The sequence below is a fragment of the Solea solea genome, chromosome 7, assembly GCF_958295425.1.
Source record: "Solea solea chromosome 7, fSolSol10.1, whole genome shotgun sequence".
NCBI classification, from domain to species: domain Eukaryota; kingdom Metazoa; phylum Chordata; class Actinopteri; order Pleuronectiformes; family Soleidae; genus Solea; species Solea solea.
The window spans coordinates 6,203,944-6,222,732 of NC_081140.1; positions in this window are offsets into that span (position 1 = coordinate 6,203,944).

Sequence of the window (18,789 nt, forward strand, 5' to 3'; positions counted from 1 at the left end):
AAACGCCATCTGTTTCTCTCTGTGATGTGATTTTTTTCAGACCTTTTTAATTTGTTAACTTAAACACAGCGTGTTTCATGTGAATAGTGAGAGTGTTCACAACAGAATTATTCACAATTTTGTCACCGTTGATGTGCGAAATCATCTACATGCAAAAATCTTAAAGATAGTGAGGAAGCTTTGGTCTTGCCTTTGATTGTGGCTATTTGGAACAGACGCCGCCCTTAAGATGTGGTTGGAAAACACTAACAAACTAGTTTGCGTAATCCATACTCAGGCTCTCAGGCATCAAATCTTATTTAGGACACACGTGAAACATGCAAACATTGTGAATAATATTCAATCAAAATGCTAAACCAAGTGTAGGCTACTTCCTCTTGTACTAACATTACTTATTATGGTGATTTAGTCCACCTTAAATACTGCATTTGCCAACATATATGCAAACCTGCCTTTAAAGTATACATCAAGTTACTATCATAGTTATCACACTGTTAACACAACACATGGCATCACTAAGTTATTCCACAGGGAAGCAGCACAAAAGCATAAATCTACATGTTTACATTAAATTGCATAGACGTCATCCTGCACTGCCTCGCGGAGCTCTATAAACACAACTAGATAAAATGATTACTTCAGATGTAAATGAGGAGTTCAAGGTCTGGGTTGTAATCTGACAGAGGCATATAGGGGTGCAGTGCTGAGCAGGGGGTGGAAGGAGGGGTCTGTTATCAGGGGTTTCTGAGCATAGAGGCATGAATTAGAGGCCAAATTGACCATGTCGCCACATCAGAATTTCCTTGCCAATCAGCCTTGAACATAAACGACAGTGCAAGAAAACAAACCCGTATGAGCGATCGGCATGAACAGACAGGGAGGAGGTTTGGCCAGTGTGATTGAGGCTGGTGCTAATTTAGATCCTGTCCTTGTAGCCCCACTAACTAATCCTCCCCATCTCTATTTATCCTCTCAGAATCTCATCGGGGGAAGCAGGCATATATTAACAGCTGGATCCATCTGAAGGACTCCCTTTTGAGACATTGCTCAGCTCATGTGCGGAGAGCTTAACCACAGCTAAGACCAGTTGGTGACACATCCAATTCAACATAAAGATATGTTGCAGTTTGAGGGTCTAAAGCTGATGGTTTGTGATGGTTTAATCTGATCACTCCAGACTTGGAAGGGTTCAGGCAAAGTCATAGACTATGAAAGTGGAGCGTAAACAAAAACGTCTGACCCTAAACTGTCATTGTCAGGTTGGACGTACTGACGGCGGATAACATGATCCACGGCCTGAGCTGCGGAGTGGAAAAAGTTTGAGGAAGACATGAACCAGTATTTTGCAACATAAATTGCTGTGGACCAAATTACACAAAGTCTGTTAATTATGTGACACGAGTCTGAGATTATGAAGCCAATGATGACAGATCAGACTTTGTGCCTGATTAATATGATGCAGTTTGATTGACAACGAATCAGTGGCCGATCTCTTGAAGTTACATATTTTTTAAGCTGTCATATTGCAAAACATATACTTTAATATAATGTAATGCAGATCCCGCAATGATCTGGTGACTTGTTCAGAGTGTTCAGAGTGTGTGTTGTGCTTCTCGCTCAGAATTAGCTGGTACTGGTCTCTACACATTTCCAGACACATTGAAGTTTGCTGTCAACATTTAATGAATGCAATGGGATATTGTCTACGTAAGTCGTGCTCGCAGCAGTAGAAGCATGTCAGGGACATCCAAGCAAGGGCTGGCGATTGACATGAACATGCAGGAGGCCGGACACTTGCACATCTGCTCTTTGAGAACTAGGTTCTCAGGTCCTGGAAGGTCCTCACCAACTTTTGTGGAAGTTTGCCGTCTCACGTTCAGCACCTCTGGACATTTTCAGGGAAAAAAGGGCCTTGAGTGACTTCAGTGCAGGTCTGAAAGCAGCTTTGGTTTTATGTTGAAGTGTAATTTTTGGGGATTTTTTTGTTGGTGTTTATGTTGTTATTCTGCCTCTGTTTGTTCATGAACAGAAATGATGTAACAACGTAAAACAGGCCCTGTCAAGCAATACTATCAGACATGACTGAGGGAGCGTTTGTGTGTATACAGCAGAAAGTACACGGGTGGGTGTGGCATTTATCACGTCAATCTGCTGAGCCGTTCACGTCTGAATCTTTTCAGTCATACTCCATCCTGTTTACAGTCATCTCTCTTATCTCATGCAATGTTGCTATTGCAACTGTCTTGATGTAAAACAAATTACTTATTTTGGACAGTGCAGGAATGAGAAACACAGATAGAGTAGATAATCAGCTGATAATCAGCCCTGAATTAACTGATTTGACAATGATTCTGATACTGTGTAATATGAAACTATGACAATGATACTCTACATTTCTCTGTGGCACAGTGACTGGTCCAGTCTATCACCAACTGCATTGAATTTCATACATACGTATTCCTTTCAATCCTTATTTCAGCCCCTGACCGTATGAACCACACAACAAGGTCACACAGTCAGTCTGCCTCTCCTTTCCAAGAAAATCTTAGTTTAAAATAGGAAAATACTTGCTTCACCCAACTCAGTCTTCCTCCAAAACACACACTCGCACACACACACACATACACAAACAGAACCCTATCTTCTATTCCCTCTTCACTGATTAAAATAACCTCCACTCCCTTCTGGGAGGAGTCAAGCTATTTTAGAAATAAATATTCCCTTGGTGGACAGACAGGACAGACTGATCACCCTCTTTCTCTCTATCTCTCTATATGTGCGTGTGTGTGTTTATGTACGCCAGTGTTCCTCGTTTCCCCTTGTGTCCCCCCCGATGTCTTATCTTTCCACTACTGACACCCTTTTGACACACACACACACACACACACACACACACACGTACACACACACTCTTTATCACAACCCGACACTTGGGCTCGGGCTCGTAATCAGAGCAGCTAGCCCCCCCCCCCCAATCTCGGCCCCCCCCTCCCGATGAGGGAAGAGTCGCATTCTAATCTCAACTGTTGCATATCTAATACTAATTGGAATCCTGCAACTGGGTCACTCTCATTGTTTTTCAAGTATTGTCAAGTTGGGGGAGAAACATATGAAACTGAAATTACACCACGCAGCCCTCGCCCCCACCTCCCCTCTTTAGCTGGAGCGCCCTTGATTTGATCCTTTGGCTCATCAGTGCATGTGTGACAAAGAGAGAGAAAGATAGAGAGATCAAAGGGATCAGATGTGGTTGTTCACACTTTATTCTTATTCTTTCTGAGTTATTTATCTGTCCTGCCTGACACCGGCTGGTCTTGCCACAGTCTATAACAGTCTATAACTTAACAACAGCTCATTTTAAGCTGTACATTTTTAACTTGTAAATCTTTGCACTTGTGCTTGATCACACACTTTTGTTTATATATATATAAAAAAAAAACGTTTGTTGGACCTGAAGAAACACTATAAAACTGACACATGGAAACAAAAAAGAAAAAAGACCACAAACATGAGGCATAAAAAGAAAGAAGAAACACAGCAGTGGTCGTCTGACTAGTCTGAGAAACACTGTGCCCTAAGTTAAGCATAATAATCTTTTGTGTTTTCTTATTATATTAAACTGTCACTTGTACGCCTATAGCTTCTGGCAAGTGAATCAAGCCTTTATTATTTATTAAATCATAATTATTGAGACATAACAGCACAGTATTAACTTTGACAAAGTGCATTAACAAGTGCAGTAGTTTCTGCACCTTGTTTCTACTTACTGTTTTTAAAGGTTTTTAAAAGCAATGAAGTACTATACACAATGTTACGTCTCAGCTCGGCCGTAACACATAAATATAACTTTTTCATAAAATGTACCCTTGATAATCCTTGTTTTTTAGAGAGACCAATACAACAAATTAACTGTATTTTACACTAATTAAAAGCAGTAGAACGGTAATGCTGATTTAAGAGTAATTTGGTTATTTATTTAACTTGTGTAAATCTCTGATTGGCACAGATCTTAATCAGTACAATTCCACTGGATGGAATGAACTAACCAACCCTTAATGGACTAAATAAATAACCGCGGCCATGCACATGCACAATGATAAAATTGAAGACACAAAAAGAGTGAAAACAAAGTTCAGGTGGTTGAGACCATAACGAATCAGCGTACTCCTGAACCACCTTGCAGTTCCTTCCCCGTGGCCACTGCCAGCTTACATGAAAACGTAAACTGAAAGTGACTCGGCAGCCACTGCCTGTTCCGCTGCATATCCATTAACATGTTGCTTGTCAACTGAGGGGTCAGCACACCTGAGGGGAGCAAAAGCATTTAAGCAAAAAGGAGAAAAATGCTGATTTCTAATATGCTAAAATATTCTCATGCTTCTAATCTTTACTGTAAATCCCTTTTCCCTTAAAAGCTATTGACGCCTGCAGCCTGCAGGCGCTCTCTGTTGATTAATCGAGTGAAAAAGTCACAGTTGGCTGTACGGTTACTGTGTCCCCACTGTTCTGGAGAGCCGGGGACAGGAAACCCTTTTGTTTTAAGAGGTCCTGAGATGAAATGCTCACACTAAAACAGATAATCCACATGTGCTCCAAGTCTCCATTCTCCTTGACATAGGGATAATACTCTGCACCTGCTGTTATATCTACTGCCATCTTCTCTCTCAGATTTGATCGATGCTGGGGCTCACGCTTGCCATTTAACAGATATACACCATTAACTCCACCATGGCATCCAAATCTAACCGGGGGTGCTTTCCAAAGGCCAGTAAGTAAATTGAAATGTCTTTCTAAAGCTTGATCTTTAGTGGCCTTTAAATAGAAGAGAAATATCAAGGCACAAAAGTGTATGTGTGTGTGTGTGTGTGAGAGAGAGAGAGAGAGAGAGAGAGATTAACTAAGAAGTGAGGAGGCGATAGTAAGAGCAGGGTGTGAGGGGGGGGGGTCATGTTCAGTGTGCACAGAGGACAGAGGAAACAAGAAAAAAAAAGTAACAACAGATCATAAACAGAAGAAGTTGTAAAGGAGAGGCCGATTAAAACGAATAGCTCACGAGGGTCGTCCTTCAATAAAGGTGAATCGATATTACAATCATCAGCCGTCATCAATCTGAAGACGCAGTTCAAACAAAACAACTGCTCCAGCACAGATCCAGACTGATTCAGAGGGAGCTTTGTCACACTAATAGCCCAGCAATGCTCAGTATGCAAACACGAGATTGTGAAAGTAAGAGGTGAAGGATCCACCAAGTTTTCAAAGTAAAAGTTAATAAAAAAAAGCACCTGGTTAATGTTAGAAAACATCATGTTTTTTTTTTACTCATAGCATCAACATCCTCTCCATAAAATAACACAATTTGTTTTGATTGAAAACACACTGTAAATGTGTTTCCATGAGAACGTATCATAATTGTAAAATGTGTGTATTTTTGATGTTTGCGTATAATTCTGTGTTCTCTGTGTTTATTAATTTGTATCATCAAATACGAAATGGACGTTTTATCTCAGCGATGTCACCTGCAACTCTTATTGAATGATAGGTTTTACAATTAGATTAGAAAACAAAAAGATTGACCACTAAATATTGACTCCATTAATGCTCCAAAAACAGATCTTCTATTTTTTTGTGTATTCACTTATTTCTCAGCGAACACTTTACTGACTATATGTTCAGAATCGTTTACTTTACAACCTGCCAGATATGTTGAAAAGCAGTATTTCCTTACTGTGTTAACAGGAAATCTCCTCCGAGCAGCTAAATATTACAGATACTTGCAAATGAACATTGGAGTGACACTCACTCCCAATCCCTATGAAAGTCTCTGACTCAGTGAAATGTAGCAGCTGCCGTACGAATGTTGAGATACAGAGAGTTTTACTCAAATTTCCTTTGTCTCCAATTTATGATTTTCTACTTTTTCTCTCCCTGTGTTTCCTGGCTGATATTAACTGATCGTTAAGTCTCAAATGATAAAATGTTGCTCTGGTTCACATCTTCTTCCCCTGCTATGCAAATAACCGTGTCCCCCTTTCCCTCCTGCTGTGAGAGAGAAGAGCCAGTGGGGCCCCATTGGCCCCTGAAGACTGGCATCCCTCCTTCACCCCCCCCCCACTGTCGCTCACCCAACCTCATTAACTCAAGCCCCTGTACACTCCCTGTTAGTCACAATTCAGAGAGCGTACAGTTCAGAAAGCATGCGCTAAACAAACGTGTACGCTCCAAACACACACAAGCATGTGAGAAGCAATTAAAAATGCAGCCTTGCAATTTTACGTGGCATTTATGTTTCTGTGGCGCAGTCAGCAATGCTGACCTTCTTCGGTGTGAGACCGGTGTAGCACAAGAATGTGTAAACACACAGAAACATCACATTTCTAGATCCCTCCCCTTCCCCGTTTTTATACATTTTCATCCCACACACTCACGTGGGAATCTTTTTTTTTTTTGTGTCCACACAATGATCAGCATTAAAGAGTGTAAAGGCCTAACTCTTATAATATGGCTTCTCTAACTCTACTATAATGGACTAAATTATCATGAAATTAGCTATTTTGTCATTTTGGAGAGACCCCACAGAATCATCCTCAAGGACTCACTACAGGTCCCCAGACCCACTTTGAGAACCATTGTCCTAACATTGGCAGGCTTCATGGCTCCTGGGGACAAAGTCTCCTGAAATTGCTGGTTGTACGCGCTCTAATGCATGTGTGTGTGTGTGTGTAGTTAGGGTATTATTCATGTTGTGTGGACCTAAATCTGTTTATTAAGGTTAAAATTAGGTTAATGTTGGACAAGAAGTAGTTATGATCACAATGATGTCACTTATATGTGTGTCCGTGTGTGTGTGTGTGTGTACGTGTGTGTGTATTTGGGGACCCCTGTCCTCCGTTTTGCACAGAGGGACTGTGAGGCAGGGACTGTGAGGCTCCACTAGATGGCAGTGTTGTGTGTTACAGCAAAGGACCAAGAAGGACTGTGGTACATGAACACATCTTCACATCTGGCCCACGAGTGTGTGAAGTCTCAAGCCATGCACTTACACACACACACTTTGTGTAATCACTGATCTATGGTTTGTGAGTTATAGTTTAGATGGATTCACATTTATAAACCACAACCTAACATTTCTATGAACAGTGATAAACTAAATAAAGATACATCTTAAGTTGTAAGGGACCCTTCTTTTATGTGTTCCTACAACTGAGTGCATCTTCTACTTGTTCAGTAATAATTAAGCTGCTGTAATTATTATTATTACCATTATTTTTGTTGTCTCACTGACTAATAAACTGAATTCAGCTCCAATGAAGCCTCTTCTGACATTGACCTAAGTTGCTTAGCATCATTCAGTTTTTTTTTCCTTCAATATTCTCTATTTACTATATTGTCAATAGGAATTTATTTTCATCGTGGGATCATTTTAAATGTGTTTGTGTGTTATATTTATTTATTTTTTCCTTTGAGCTGATTTCTTGAAAAAGGTGCATATAGGAACATACATTAAAGGCCAGTTTAGCCCATCATTTGTGCAGTGTTTGCAACTGATTAATGCCTGGCAACTGTGCTTCAAAAATACAAAAGTAAGAAAGTAAATAAAAAATACAGGTATTCGGAGAGACCTGCTGTTGTGCAGAAGCGCTGCTATATTAACACAAATTAAACCCCGACACACTAAAGAAGGAGAAACAAGGAGGAAAAGAAAAAAAATAACAACAAACCGCTGAAGTGTTCCTGCAAAAACAAAACATTTTCTCAATTAAAGTCGCACTCCATATTTACATCATCAAACAAATTGTCTACAGTTCATTATAAGCAAATTCAGCAGGCTACTTCATGCTGCTTTAACAAGCTTTTTATAGACAGAGGCGTGATGTAAGTAAATATGAACAAGTGAATGTGAGGGAAAAGAAACGGAGGCTGCCAGAGAAAAGCTCAATAAATAACGGCGCACTGTGCTTATAGAGAGTTAATGTCAGTGAGCATTTGCTTCTCTGGCTTTTTGCTCGCTGTATCAATCACTCCCCCAGTCTTATCCTTCTTCCTTAGTGCGAATAAGAAAAATAAATAAAAAAAACTCTGACGCACTAAAACGCCCTGACGCACTTGCAGCAAAAGCAAAGGAGGCTGCTTTAGCAGTCAGTTATAGCCTAGGTAGCTTCCCAGTGAACACTCCGGCGTCAGTAAAGATTTGCAACAGCAGACACCTGAAAGAGCAGCTTTTCTTAAACTGCTTCATAAGATAACATATGCCCATTTACATGGTTCTGAGGCCGTCATGGTCATTTCCTTTTTTATTCATTTTTCATTTATTTTTCGCCCATTAAACATGTACATTTACCTATATTTACCAAAATGAAGTGGTTAAAATTAGCCCCAATTTATATTGCGGCAGAGATTTTCTGCCAAAGAAAAAGTGTCCTATGACATTTGTGTGATGTGTGTGTTGAATGCAGCATTTAAATGAATGAATGAAGTTGTGTAATTGTCTTTCACAATAAAATCAAACATGTTCCTGTACGAGTAGGGTTTATGAAGCGAAAATTACAATTAGTTCCAAATTGACCAGTTGCAACACTAATATGCTTATTAAACATTAATGCATGAATTTACAAAAATTAAAACAACGTTTAAAGGTTCATTTTGTAGTGCGAGTAGTTTTCATAAAAAAAAAAATATGCAGGTATTATCATTTAAATACACTGCTGTACAGAAATGATGGAAGTGAATGATTTGGACTCAAAGTTCTTTATGTATATTGTTGCACAGTGATGAGGCCACTGTTAATGTAGAACAATAGTATTCTGATGTGTGGTTTAGAAAATATAATGTCGTATATGAACAACAGCAGATGAGCTGTTGCTGAAAGGACATGTGAATGGGGTTGACTTTATTAACACCTGTGATTGTGAAGACAGAGTGATGAGAGAGAGAGGAAGAGAGAGGAAGAGAGATAGAGGGCAGCAAAAAAGAGAAGAGATGAGTTGCCTCCAGAGGATTCTGTTCTCATTAGGCTCTTACTCCATTTATTAATAGCGAGTCATTGGGGTTGCAGGGAAATTTCCGTTGCCTGCCACTATGCATGTAGAAGTGATTTTTCTTTCACTCAATTGGCTTACCGTTGCACTATTTGCTCTGGAAGTGTGTGATTTTTTTCTTCTTCTAAAGCAACTGCATCTCTCTTTTGTTTCTCTTCCCTTCTCTCTGTCTTGCACACTTCAATGGAAAGCTGTCAAAGTTATTGGAAAAGTAAGACTGGTGTACAAGCTGATAAAAATGTCCTGCTATTGAATGTCAAGAAGTGTCAATAACGTGTGTGCCTGTGTGTGTGTGTGTGTGTGTGTGTAGCTGGACTTTCTTTCTGCTCAGCTCGTTTGCTGTGTTTTATGGAGGCTGGTGCAGTCAAATGGTGGGCATATTTTTTCCTTCTGGTTTCACTTTTCGCTCCCACTGTGTCATTTAATCCAGTGATTGGTCTTCTAAATGAAAGGAAAAGGCTCACATTGTTTCTGTATTTGTTTTAATGTCAACATTTTTCACAAAACAAAAGAAAACAACAATGCGTTTCTGCTTGTCACAGCAACATTCTGAAGAGGAAAACAGTGAATTCATTTGTCATGGGTGAAGGTAAATCAACACAGCCCTTCTGCATCCAGGTCAACTTTTTGTTCAATTTGAAACTGTAACTGCCAAACTCTGAGAGTAAGCCAAACTGAGGCAAGATGGTGTATGTTTATTTATTTATGTATTCATTTAGTCTATTTTTTTTAAAGCGACACGATCTTCAAATAAAATCGCCAAGATAATTGTGATGGTACATCATCTTATAACCGAGTGAATGGCACACCTGTCAAAAGCCTGAGAAGGTCTGATTTTCGCTTTCATGTCCATGCCACAAAAAGCCCTGCGAAATTCTACTTTACAGCATATATGTCACAGCCCCTAATGTGTATACAATGAGCACTAGGTTATATAAACCCGGTTGAAAACACAAGGTACAAAAAATAATGCACTATTGTTTAATTTGTCTTTTTTTTTATTAGGAGTTAGGTTTGTTTTTAATATCTTGAGAAATAAATGAATCATATTTGTATACATTGCTTTAACATAGGCTACTGTACCTGGCATGAATATTTGTACATTAGTCCTTCTTCAGAGTTTGCCTTAATCTTTATCGTTTACCAAATGCTGCCTCACACTGCTGCCACTGGCAAGAGTTAAACAGGCTCAAAAGTTAAAATGTTATTCACTGTCTTGCTTGGGATCACTCTTGTACAGGAGTTTGGCTTCATATGCTGCTTGGCTAATCAAGGGCGGAGCCATCAACACCAACTTTAACTGCATCTCCCTTTGTTGCAGTTAATGGTTTAATTATGAGAGGAGAGTTCCTGACTGAATTGAACACTTATTTGACAAGGAAGTCACAGGCAGGGTGAGTCAGCAGCATTAAACACACAACAACAGCGCAACCACGGCACAATAAATATAAAAAGTGCATAATAACGATACACTTCACAGCACAAGGAAGCAAAGAATAAGTGTGCGTTTACTGATGAGTAGGAGTAACAGTGTCATCCCCTTTATTCTGCTTTTAAAGTAATTTAAAGAGACAAGGGTTTAGGCCCTCATTTATTCAAGAGCAGTGACTCTGTTGGTAACATTTCACCATGATGGCCCTTCATGCCTAAAAGAAAACAAACTGAACAAAAAAGAAGTAAATCAATCATCTAATCCAACACTTAGAAGATTGGTGACTCGATTACGAAGTGTGTTCCCCACTCCCATCTCCCCAAGTGCATTATGGAATTCTCATAGGGAGGAGAGCTTCTCCAGGTCCTTCTGTGGATCTATCAGACACTTAAACACCAGCACAGTGTATAACAGTGTGGAACACAGTAACACCACTCACCTCTGATACTTTTATTCTCTGACTTTTATCGTCAATTTATTGTCATTTTTAAATTTTTGTTTTTGTCTACCTCTGTGTTTTTGCTTATCTTATCTTATCTAAGGATAAAGGCTGACATAATTAACATAAATGCCACTAATAGCATATAAAGCAGGAGAGGAAAGGACAGAGGATATGGAAAAATGTTTGATTAAAAAAAGACAAAATACACAAATTTGTTGTCACCATTAATAGGAGAATAACGTTGTCTCCCAAACCTAAAATGAGGACATCTTCGAATGCCCTGTTGTGTTCAGATGCCAGAGATTTGCATCTTACTGCCATAGAAGAGCAGGGAAATAACATATTCACATTTGAAATGGTGAAGTTGCATAAAAGAAAAAAACAAATCTAATCTATACATTCATTCATCGTTTTGCAGGTATAAACAACGCAGGCGTGCTCATGCTTTTTACATCAAAGTAGGATGACTCGTTTACCACCTGCACAGATAAGCCGTGCTGACAAGTAAGATACTTCAAATATCATTATTAATTCTGGGTCTGAAAGAAAAATAAAAGTTTTATATTTCAATTTCCTCAGTGTTGGTTGTGTTTTGTGTGGCAGCATGGAGCTTCTATTGGGGCCTTTAATCGTCTGCACCAGACAAAATAGCACCAATTATCCAGAGCTCTTACCCTTGGAAGAAATTCTTGGTTGTAATCATTTTTGAAAAGCTCAAGGAAAACGATTCGTACATTCAATGCAATTTCGATGTTTTCTTCCCAACTTAACATGGAAATATTACAAAAAAAGATAATATTACAACGTGCCCTCTGTTCAAATCGTAGATTGGAAAAAAAAAAGAAAAAAAAGAACGGGAGATCTCATTTTAAATGTAATGCTGCAGGTCTGTGCTGTGGCAGTGAAGCAGCATATGTGGCCTTGAGTGCTGATGAGAACACAGATGTTGTCTTCATGATACAGCTGTATCTGCATGTCAGGTAAGAAACAGACAATTATGATGTAAATAATAAATAGTATTGGAGTAATCTCTAACTGTCAAGATTTGAATATTCAAGTTCATAGGGTATTCATACAGTATGTGTGTATGTGTATATATATATATATATATATATATATATATATATATATATATATATATATAGTAAAGAGCTATGCATCTTATGCTTCCTGGAAATATTTCATGATAAATTACTTGTTAAAAATGTACTCTGCCAAATGTTAGATTGCTATTATTGAAATGGGTTCATAAAGCACTTCAAATATTATACAGTTTGTAACATATTCACAACACAACATATTCATGACATAACACATTTAACAGACTTAGGCATTGAAACTGCGCTCAGAGATCTATTTTGAAGTTTGGCAGAGATAATATTGAGATGTGACAATCATCCATGGCCTGTATGAACCCAGCAGTTTTCATAAAGTCGTACATTCACTGTTTATTTTTTTCTTTTCTGTTAAAGGTTAAGCTAAATAAAAAGATTCAATTAGCACCCATAACCTCCTTAGTGTGAGATGGCAGTGCTTAACAACTATCATCGGCTATTTTATTTACTTGGATCATCATCATCATCGGTGCTAAGGTCATTTTGCAAAGAGGTCACCTCTTGTTTATTCACACACATTTAAAATATTGCATTACAGTTATATCCTGCTCCTTTGACTATATGTACTGCAAGTCTAAACCCAACCTGAACCTAAATTTGATACACATCGTAACACATCAAAAATAATTTGTATTAAGGTTACTTTCCTTTTTGTTCCTATAAGGAAGTGCCTGAAATGTGACTGTGTAATCAGATTGGTCCCCACGACATGCAAAAAACAAAACCACACACACACTCTCACGTCAGGACAAGGGTGACTGTTGAATTATGTTATTGCTGAGCATGAAACACATACACACACATGTGCACACACACGCACACACATGCACACACACGCCATCTAAGCACCCTAATCCACAATCTGTGTTTGAAATGCAGGGCCAGGGTCAAGGATTACAATAAACTCTGATGATCAAATAATGCAGGAATTCTTATTCTAGTGGAGCGCCTCATCGTCTCTACTCTAGAATACTCAACAAGGAGAGGGAGGAGAGAGGAGGGGAGAGAAATAGGGAGGGAGGGGGAGTAGGAGGGCAGAGGAGACAGTGGATACAAGCGAAGGGACAAGGAGATGTTAGGACAAAAAGCACCTGGTTAGGGCTAAATATTCTCATATTGATTCTCACCCCCACCCCAAAAAATGGTCTCAAATACTTGAGTAAATTATGAAACCATTTACTGAAATGTAACATTTAGACCTTTATTCTGTACAAAATGTTCAAAATGTAATGTTCCTAATGGTTTGTAGAAAGTTAAAACAGCACAGTCCGTGAATCTTCTCATTCATAGTTCAGTAGTGGACTGGCTCAAGTTAAGTTTGAAGATGTTTCTTCTTCTTTGGCAGACCCTGGCTCCTTTAGTTGCTGCTGCTGCCACCTCCTGCTAATAAGATTATCATCAGCAAAATACATTGATTTTTTTTGGCACTAATAAGTCATGGACAGTCATGGATAAAACTTTGTTCATTTTTTTTAATATTGTATTTAATTATTTTGTCGGCTTTTTAAAATCCACTATTGGTTGACACATCATGTGTTATTCCATCTTGGCTCCCCCTGATCTGTCCTGCTCTCCATCGTGGCTTTTTGCTTCGCCCGGAGCACCTGAACGAGCATGACACGCACAGGCTATCTGCCATCTGTGTGAACTCTGATCAGATAAAAACAAACGCTGTGTGTCGGCCAGCATGTACATGACTGTGTGTGTGACTGCAACTGTGTGATCTGTTCGCAACGTATCCCCACCCCCAGCCTCCCCTGTGTGTGTGTGTGTGTGTGTATTTGTTTGTGTGCACTGTTCAGATTGTGAATGTACTCTATTAAAACACAGACACGTGTGTCTGTAATTGCATAAATGTGTGTTTGTGTGTGTGTGTGTGTGTGTGTGTGTGTGTGTGTGTGTGTTTGGAGCCCTGGCTCCCTCCACTGGGCATTAACATTCATGGAGCCAGCGGGGCATGTCAGAGCCCATAATGACCCCAGAGAGAGGCCCTGGGCTGGGGGAGGGCAAAGGAGGTGCCTGGGGGGTTTGGGTGTTGATGGTGGGCTGGAGGTGAGAGGCGAGAAACCGTTGTACCAAGCTGTCTGATGAAGTGTGGGTTCCTATTTGTGTGTGTGTTTGTGTGTCTTCATAAGAGGTGCATAAGTGCCACCATATCTTTGTTAACTAATTAACCCACTTCATTTTTAAATAGTTAAGAAACCATTTTACATCGTACTACAGTGAATCCATCTCTGCAACTTCTTCAGGGAGTTAATCAAGGACCAAATCCGAATAGTGAGGAACCATGACTTTCAGCTACAAGACGCAGTGCGACATCAGGACTTCTTTTAAACAACACAACAATGTGACACTGTAAAATGAACCTGGACACAATAAACTAAATCATGGAGCTCTGAGTAGAATCATAAGCACAAATGGCCAAACCTGAAATGGCTAGAACATGTATGAATGAGCTCTGACCACGTGGAGATGATAAACCCTTAAAGACCAAAAGGGGAGCATTTATAAATGGTTCAGTCAATTAACACAAAATGTAGAATCAAGGAAATACACTGTATGTTAGAACTGTAAGATTTAAAATTATTTAAAGGTCAGTGGAGTTCTTCACTGTTTCTCCCACTTCTTATTGGAGCTGTAACAGGGACAGAGAACTGTGTTATTTAGCCAGTAACTAACCACTTTTTAGTGAGGCACAGCCAGGCCAACCACATGTGAATGATTGTACCCTATAAAGTCTTGTAAGTGCAAATGGACCTGCAATGTACTGGCGACCTGTCCTGGGTGTACCCTGCCTTTTGCCCCTATGTCAGGTGGGATTGGCTCCAGTGGACCCGCCACCATCATGTGGAGCACAAGGTAAAGTTTCTCATGTTGCTTTTATGCTTTGTGTATGTTTCTATCAGAGTTGATGGTTTCCATAGCAACATCCCTAGAGTGGATGTGTCTGCTCCCATGCATGATCTGCGCTTTCATTGCGCTTGAACACAAAACAGAGGGTTGGACAGAGGACGACATCAGAGACAGGCTGAAGCTGCCCACACAGACTCAAGTTAGAGTACTCGTGTTTTAGTGTGGAGCCCACACTTGCCAAGTCACTATTGCTAGCCTCATCAGGGACAGTCTTTTCCCTCATTTTTTCTCCACTCATGAAGTTGAATGTTGGACATACTGGATCTGCAGAAGATGATCCTACCTGCAGGAGCAGAACCAAAATAAGGAGTTTATGGTGGTTGTGCTGAAGGTATTTAAGGCAAAGATTACAAAGATACAGTTCCAGATACATCTATAGATGATGTCGCTCTATATCACAACATTTAAAAAAAACCTGAGCATTGTCCCTTTGGGAGATATGAACCATACTGTCTGATAAAGCATGTTCAGTGGTGCGGAGGTGATGTTGAAAGGTAGAAAATTGTCAACCATCTTAGGTTCTTGGTACCTTCATCTAGAGACAGCAAATGTGGATTTATATGCTGATGTGAAAGAACAGATATTTTCTTATATACAGATACTTTTCCATTGACTCATTTTGTGAGGTATTTTTTTCCCTTTGCTGTCACTTGTGTACAACTGTAACATCTTGTTAAAGGCCAGTGTGTATCACTGGTCAGAAAAAAACTGTAGTGTTGTCTCAAATCATTTGAGTGAAGATATAAAAAATGTTGATATATGCATCTTATTGTATGATATATGGTTTGGGGTAAAATTTGCATAAATACATCTTGATGAACGCATAAATAATTATAAGGTTGAATAAGGTAATTTATCAGAGCATCCATTTTATCTACAAAATGTTTTGCTGTATCTTATCAATAATCTAAACCAAGGGGTGTCAAACTCATTTTAGTTCTAGGGCCACATACAGCACAATTTGATTTCAAGTGGGCCGGACCAGTAATATAATATCAACCTAATCTATAAACACCAACTCAACATTTTTAGATTCATATTATAATGTTAAATTTAAACTAATTCATCCTGCTTGCTGGATTGCTCCCTGTGGCGGGCCGGTTCTGGCCCGTGGGCCATACGTTTGACACCCCTGATCTAAACATACTATTAATTGGAGACACTTGATTTAAAATTGAAATAAAATGTGTCTTATTTAGAAATGTCAGGAACATAAAACAAATCATTTCAAATGAAAAATAATCCAACTAACTGACATTTTTGATAAACGTAGCTAGGGCGGCCTTAAAATGGGAAACCTCACATGTCCTTGTTTGATGTGTAAATGAAAGACTGGTGGCAGTGTCCTTTATATGTATATGCATACTTTTGTTTTATATTCATATTGAACACTGGCTGTGTGTGTACATACGAAGGTGTATCTTACGCAGACACACACACAGCCACAAGCTTTGTTCTCTGACAAAACATTTATTCTGCGCACACACGCACAGCCATTGAGCTTGGTGGTCATCCCCCAACCCCCAGCCCAGAAAGGTCAGTGCCTTCTTTGATGTTGGCCCCATAGATCACCATTATTACTGTAGTCTATTGATTCCTATGGAGATGAGGCCTGCAGCCGTGGTTCTGGGTGACTGAGGCTAAGGTCAGGGTCTGCTTCCCCTGGCTTTGCTTCAGAATATGAAATCCAGCTAACTGCTACCTATTGCTCACCATGCTGAGTTTGGTCTGAAGGACATATACACGAGGCATGAATGCACATACACACCAAATAGATTATACATGTGGTTTAGCTACAAGGGCTCAGGTAGCTTGGGGTTTCTAGGCTGATGCTGATATATTAGAAACAAAGCTGTTCAAATCCATCCTTGTGTAGCTTCTTTTTTAAAATTCAGAAATAATACAATACTATACTGATAATGTCAAGTCTTTACCCCAAGAATAACATTTTTTTCACGACTCTTAACCTCAGAACCTTTGCAATTCTTGTGATAAAGCATCTAAAATTAGATTTACTACCACAAGACACAACAGAATGAGAAGAAACAGCAGTTCCAAGTCTTGCAAGACAAATAAGCAAATGCAACTTCATAAAAAGCCCAAAATGAATATAGTCTAATATTCATTATAGTCGTTTTGGGGTTTTGTTACCAAGTAATGTTTTCTTCTGTTTTTCTTCTGTAAATTTGTCACTGAAAATATTAGCTATGATCATTTTACCAGTTTAACTTTGGAAATGCTGAGGTTTTTATTTCCTCAGAACATCACCTCTTTGTAATTAACATTACATTACATTACATTACATGTCATTTAGCAGACGCTTTTATCCAAAGCGACTTACAATGGAATTGAGTACAATCAGCCAGGGGTGGAGTCGAACTTGCGACCGTGATGTCTTTTGCACACAGGGTACCGGTCTTAACCACTGAGCCACTCCACCCCCCAACATACGTCAGTGATGATTGGACACTCAGAAAAGACACTTATATTCTTAACAAGCAATCGTATTTCTTTAAAAAAGGCTCCAAACTGTGACTTGTGACCACTGATTTATTCAAGCAACCAAAAATGTGGTATGAGAAGGCTTGGCAACTTTGATAAGAATAATCTAAACCAACACATGAAATAAAAAATACACACTTTTATACATTCTGCTTAACATGTATAAAATCACTGCATTGTGGCAACATTCATGCATTCCCTGTATCCAAATGATACGTCATCAGAAACCCCACACCTTCCATGTTCTCTATGTTCTTTATGTTCACACATATGACCCTGACCCACAACCCAGAGTGCTTTGCTACCGTTGTTAAGCATTTTGTCACGATGACCCCCGAGGTCAACTCACTTCCTCTTTCTGCCTGTCGCTGCAGCGACAGTCAGCGAGGGCTTGGCGTGAGTGCTGCTGCATGCTGCTGTGCCCACATCAATCATGCTCTTTCGAAGATGGCAACCTTTCCCACCTTTACTAATGTGCCTTCCTCGTTTGTAGCCAAAGCCAAGCTGCTTTGAATAACCCTCAACCTCCCCCTAAAGAACATAACCTTGTACAGTGTTGCAGAGATATTCTGGTTGACCGTACTTTTCTGTAAAGTGTCTTCTTTGTCCTTTAATGGCAGACTGAAGCAGGAGGACAGGTAGAGTGGGCACACACAAAGAGATCAAAAATAATGCACAGTATCTGTGCCATGTCAGCATAAAGTATTACTCAGGCCTTAAATTGAGTATTCTATTAGTCATTTTAGATCATATTACATTATTGTAAAGTTTGGTCAGCCAGTCAAAGTGGTTTGCTGGCTGACTGGTACGTAGGTAAACGGTTGTTTGGCTGCTGGGTTTCTTAGATAGTTGATGGGTCAAACCATGAAAATTTAAATTTCCTAATTTCTGTTCATTTAGCTCGCCAGCATATCATTCCTAGAGACTTTAGTTGTCCCTGACATATCCTCTGGTACCAACAACTGGTTAATGTTATGTGGGGGGATATATGGAGGGATATCCCCATTGGAGGGATAAGTTATCCATGGGTCCTTCAGGATGAAAGTACCCACTGAGTTTGCTAAAACTTTTGTGTTTCATTTAACATCATCATGGTTAGACATTCAAATGTTTTAGTGACAGCCTTTCTACAGTGGTCTCATAGTAATGAGAAGGCCACCCTTTGTTTGGTACAATACAAAACACAGACAAGACGAAGGAGATGATAGTGGACATGAGGAAGGAGAGGAGACCTCACCAACCACTGTTTATCCGGGATCTTGAAGTGGAACGGGTGAGCAGCTTTAAGTACCTCGGGGTCCACATCACTGAGGACTTCACATGGACCACCAACACAACACAGCTGCTCAA